Genomic DNA, 6,514 nt, shown 5'->3' on the forward strand with positions numbered 1-6,514 from the left:
TATATTTTTTTTTAAAAAAGGAACAATGTTGGTAAGCGTCCAGTTATGGACCCATCGGTAAAGGGATTTCAGTCTTTATAGACACACAATAATTTTCGTTACACTAAAAATTTGGCCTCGTATAAAAGTAAATAGTCGAAATGATAAACATTTCGTGTACTTTATCCAGTAAACCTTAGCTAGAAATACAATAACAGCGTTACAGACATAAAAATTAAGCAAGCTTTGATATTCTAGTGGCACATAATAAATATAAAATATCCTTTAAAATACTCTGACAAATAGTTGTGGGTTATCTGAGATCAAAATTTTCAAGCCCTCTCTCCTGCATAAATAGGCTCTAGCATTCACTAAGCCTCAAAATAATATTGGGTACATAAAATAAAAAGCAGATGGAGAGTGATGCTGATCACATCATCTCCAAACAAAAAAACAAAAGTATATGGATGGAGCCCTACCTGATATACTTAGAAATCTTTACCTAGTATAAAAGTAACAAAATACTCAGCAAACTCTAAAATAAACAAACTTTCCTACGTAGCAGACGTAACCTGACCTAAATAAATACGTATAGAAATACAGAACCAAAAATAGCATAGTGGAAATCAGTAAACCCTAATAATAATAATAATAATAATAATAATAATAATAATAATAATATATTCTGTGGCTTACATTTTAGCTAAAAGTACTTTTTCTTTAGTGCTTTTGAAAAGATTTAAATAAATACTAAACTCTAAGTTAAAAATTTGTAAATAAATAAAAATTAATACATACCGTGCAAAAAAAAACAGTAAAAAAATTGAAAACATCCCTTTGTGCATCCAAAATATAATAACAAATCCTTCCTGACTGGATTAAATTGTGTTATTTGAGTAATATTAAGCCTAAACTTGTAAAATAAAAGGGTAAAACTTGACGAAACACACTTCATGTGTACAAAATTTAATTCAAACCACGTTCAAATCGTGTTATTTGAGTAAACTAGAGAATAATCCTGTAAACTTGGAAAAATCTCTCTTTCTCTCTCTCTCTCTCTCTCTCTCTTTCTCTCTCTCTCTCTCTGTGTGTGTGTGTGTGTCCAAAATGTAATAAAAAAACACGTTCAAATCGTGTTATTTGAGTAAATATTAGGCTAAACTTGTGAAATAAACAGATAAAAATTGAAAACTCACACTTTGTGTGTCGAAAATATAACTAAAAGTCTTTTGTAAACAGATAGAATTGTGTTATTTGAGTAAAAAAATAGGCATAAACTTGTAAATAATAAATTAAAAGTTGAAAAAATTTCTTTGTAAATACAAAATATCCTGAATAGATGAAATTGTGTTATTTGAGTAATAATAAGCCTAAACTTGTGAAATAAACAAATAGAAGTTGAGAACACACACTTAGTGTGTCGAAAATGTAACTACAAGTCTTTCCTAAGCAGATTGAATTGTGTTATTTTGGTAATAATAAGCCTAGACTTGTGAAATAAACAGATAGCAGTTGAGAACACACACTTTGTGTGTCGAAAATGTAACTAAAAGTCTTTCCTGAATAGTATAAATAGTGTTATTTTGGTAAAAATAGGTATAAAATTGTAAAATAATAAATTAAAAAGTTGTAAAAATATCTTTGTGAATCCAAAATTAATGAAAAATTTTGCCTGAATAGTATAAATAGTGTTATTTTGGTAAAAATTAACATAAAGTTGTAAAATAATAAGTTAAAAGTTGAAAAAATGTCTTTGCGAGTCCAAAATTTAATAAAAAATGTTGCCTGAATAGTATAAATAGTGTTATTTTGGTAAAAAATTAACATGAAATTGTAAAATAATAAGTTAAAAGTTGAAAAAATATCTTTGTGAATCCAAAATTAATGAAAAAATGTTGCCTGAATAGTATAAATAGTGTTATTTTGGTAAAAATTAACATAAAGTTGTAAAATAATAAGTTAAAAGTTGAAAAAATGTCTTTGTGAGTTCAAAATTTAATAAAAAATGTTGCCTGAATAGTATAAATAGTGTTATTTTGGTAAAAAAATAACATAAAATTGTAAAATAATAAGTTAAAAGTTGAAAAAATGTCTTTGTGAATCCAAAATTTAATGAAAAAATGTTGCCTGAATAGTATAAATAGTGTTATTTTGGTAAAAATTAACATAAAGTTGTAAAATAATAAGTTAAACGTTGAAAAAATGTATTTGTGAATCCAAAATTTAATAAAAAAATGTTGCCTGAATAGTATAAATAGTGTTTTTTTTGTAAAAATTAACATAAAGTTGTAAAATAATCAGTTAAAAGTTGAGAAAAATGTCTTTGTGAATCCAAAATTTAATTAAAAAATGTTGCCTGAATAGTATAAATAGTGTTATTTTGGTAAAAATTAACATAAAGTTGTAAAACAATAAGTTAAAAGATGGAAAAATGTCTTTGTGAGTCCAAAATTTAATAAAAAATGTTGCCTGAATAGTATAAATAGTGTTATTTTGGTAAAAATTAACATAAAATTGTAAAATAATAACTTAAAAGTTGAAAAAATGTCTTTGCGAGTCCAAAATTTAATAAAAAATGTTGCCTAAATAGTATAAATAGTGTTATTTTGGAAAAAATACATAAAAACTTGTAAAAGATTTGGTAAAAAATAAACTCAAAAATATATTAAATAGCACACAGTAACATAAATTTACTACCTAAATCAATAATCAAAGGGTCCTAGGTTCGATACCCCGTGATAAAAACAAATAGTAAAAACTGTTGGCCCAGTCCCTGAAAACTCTCCCTTCATGCAAGCTTTCTAGCCCAAAACCCTCGCTAAAGCGTCCTGTGCCTTAGGGCAACCCTGAGCGGAATATTAATTGGCGGCGGAAACCGGTTCTACAAGCGACGCATAGCTTCAGAGATTTGACCATTGCTGCGCATTCTCAGACATCCTTTGTTGTCTGGTTGAATCCCTCCCCTGCCCTACAGTATTACATACCTTTCCCCTGGTCTTGCGTACTAGTTAACCTTGGAAAAACCGGTTCTGAAAACCTACCGACGCGTTCTCTGATTGGTCAATCAGGTTCCTTCTTTGTTCTGACGTTGTGACGTCATTTGACCTTGAACGCACACTCCCCAAATTCCTTTCTCCTCTACCTGCGCTGAATATTAATTCATTCTCTCTGTCTACCTTCACCGCACTTCCCCAAATTCCTTTCTCGTCTACCTTCACCGCCGAGTCGAGATTCTGAGACAGTATTCTGTCTAGCGTGTCGTACCATCGTGTTTCATAACATAATGAAATTGTTACATAGTACTAATTATTACCGTTGCATATCGCGGGTTCGAGCACCGGGACCGTCCCCAATCGTAATTGGACCTGTACCTACAGCCATTACCACCGTTCATAGCGGTTCATAAACCATAAAAACTTATTTTCAATATTATAAACATTAATATTAACATTTCATACCTTACATACTTTGCAGTAATGAATATAAAACCATATGCATAGCGTTTAGTACCTCTAATTACCTTCTATATACATATTTTTCATAAAATAAATAATTATATATTCATAAAAAGTTATAAACATGCAAATACATAAATGTAAAGTATTCTAAGTACTTGCAAATGAGTTCTAAGTACATGCAAATTAATTAAAACCCGTGCAAATTAATTAACACCCGTGCAAATAAATTGCGAATATTAATCGCCCGAGGGCAGGCCTTGGCGTATTCCGATACTACTGATGCAGACTAATGTTAACTAAATCAACTAGAATAAAAATAAAAAAAACTATCTGCTTTTTTGTTACTTGAAATGAACGATAAAAATTCCCAGGTGGGGTCGACGAACCCCCCCCCCGACCCGACGCCCATGTTTGGTGGATCCATTTGCCGGAAACACGCCACAGACGATCCACAAACGTGCTGCCATTGAGTGGTCCCGTGTGAATGAGCCATAACAGTACCAAGTCTTATAGCCTTCCTAGCTTACTCACACAATACGAACGGGATTGCAATAGTAATTTTTCACACAAAATAACGGGTGCTCACAAAATGCAGGGGTGCTCACAGAGGGGATTCATGACGCGCCTGCGTCATGGGAATTTTTGGGGGGACAAGATTTTATACCAATGGACATTTCCACTCAATTTGTTTACAACAATTTTAAAAACTACACCCTGGAAAAATGACCCCTGCAAGTTCTCGCGTTTCTCAGAAACGAGACTTCCAAAGTTGCGAGGCTAGCGTTGCGCTGAAAACACTCCACCGCCATGTTAATACGTCACGCCTTAGAGAGAGCTCGTTGTTTGTCGTCTGCTTCGAGCGTCCAGTTTACTGCGGGTAGCCCGCGGTGAGCGAACATGTGCAGCAGTTTTACAAATCTGTACAGATTTCAAAAATGGAAGAAGGAGCGATGGTGGAAAGGAAAGCTATGCTTTGTAATGATCATTCTTCCATGAAATATCCCTGCTGCTCACGTGCAAGATAAATGAAAGGGTTCTGCTGCGTGTTTGTTCTCAGGTCATGCGAAAAATATTGCTTGTAAAATTGGTTGCTGACCAAACTTTCAAAAATATATATATTTTAAACTTATATTTATCGAAATTTACCGTAACCTATGTAGTGCAAAATAAGAATTTTCACATTCTTCACTTTATTTATAAAGCCTATTTTACTTTATTTCCCATAAAGCAATTTCAGTTTGTGTTTCATTTCTGTTGCGTAAGTATGATCAAATATTCTTGGGCAATTAAGAGAAAATACACTGAGATGATTACATCAGTTGCACAGTACATATTAATACTAAGTTAGGGTTACCAGACGTCCGGATTTTCCCGGACATGTCCTACATTTTAGCCTAATGTCCGGCGTCCGGGAGGAATTTGAAAAATATCATAAATGTCCTACATTTTCAGAGTCACATAATATTAATTAGGAAAGTAGATAACAGAAAAAATCATGCAAGTTACAAATCTATGGACTGCGCTTCCAAACTCAATGGTGAAATTTATTTTGATTCAGTCATTGCCCAAAAGGAAAAAAGTTTGTCCTGCTATTAAAAATACCGAAAAACGGAAGCACTTAATGAGCAAAGTTTTGGAACCACTTTCTGATAACGTAACTGTTCAATGCCTGAGCAGAATCTCTTGCCTTAGGGGTTTATACTGATGGAACAAGGTGTTGCCATTCTTATTCAATATAATTTGATTGTAAAGCAGGGGTATAGAGAACAAAGTTATTCAGGGTGTCTACCAGTCAAGAAAGTCATGGAAGTCAAGAAAAGTAAAGAAATCAACATGTAGGTCAAGCAAAAAAGAAAAAGGCAATAAATTATTCTTGTGGTCAAGAATTTTTGCTATCATAATGACTGATTGGTTGATTTAGTTTATTTTACTTAACTTTTTTCTGTCCCTTTGGTTAATCGCGAAAATGATAATGAATGGCGGTAAGGTAAGATGGATGAAGGGACAGTCACAAACGTATAAGGACAATCGACACAAGCCTCACATAAGATTATACTGGCTTGAGTCCAGACGCCAAAGCCTTGCTCGTCTGCCAAACACAGTTCAGGATGCATTAATACGAGAAAACAGATCTAATTCTCTTCTTAAATTCAGCTTCAGTTTTCATCTTAACTAGCCCTTTGGTAGGGGTTTTCAATAAATAAATATTTATTTTCTTAATTACTAATTTCCAATTTTACCTAAGTAGGGGTCGGATAAATAAACTTTGAGAAAGACGGGAAAAAGGTCTAGAAAAAGTCAAGAATTCTCGATGTGTTATTTTGGTAGACACCCTATTATTGAACTAAAAACTACCCAAGATGAAACTTCTCGAACTTTAAACTTCTGGAATTTTAAATTACGGTAATTGCTGAATATTTGTTTAACATTACAGGTCATAATTCAAATGTTGAGAGGGTACTTTTATTACCATCAGCCCAACAGACTAACGAGATAAATTATTTTTTCATAAAGTCCGTAAAATGTCTGTTACTGGTCCCTATAATTTCAAAGATTTTGACTGTCCACTCTAACATAAATATAATTTGACTAAACCTGAAATTTTGATAAAAATTGTCTCCTCAGAGAAGTACCACTTAAAAGTAGTGTAAAATACAATATTACTGGGGCGAGAAAGTATGAACCCCCCTCAGGCAGATTTGCCTACACTTAAAACAAGCTAAACATGCCCATATGAGTTTTTTGCTCAAGTGTGGAACCCCGTCTAATCCACGATTTTTGTAAAAATGCCCTCGGGAAGTTCCTGAGAAAGTATGACCCCCCTCAGATTGATTTGCCTACACTTACAAAAGGCACTTCTGTGAGATTGTTGTCCATAATCCTGTTAAAAATATGCCTTTTTTGATATTGTATGATATCTTAAGTATAGTGATTGCTATAGTGCCCTAGCATGTATAGATTTCAAAATATTAACAATTCTGTTAATATTGCATTTTTCAGGAAATTCTATTTATAAAAATTAGGCATTTACAGCTTAAGTATTGCATATATCAGGAAAATTATAGAGACATAAAATG

Source organism: Lepisma saccharinum, chromosome 1 (assembly GCF_977018435.1).
Source record: "Lepisma saccharinum chromosome 1, izLepSacc3.1, whole genome shotgun sequence".
NCBI classification, from domain to species: Eukaryota; Metazoa; Arthropoda; class Insecta; order Zygentoma; family Lepismatidae; genus Lepisma; species Lepisma saccharinum.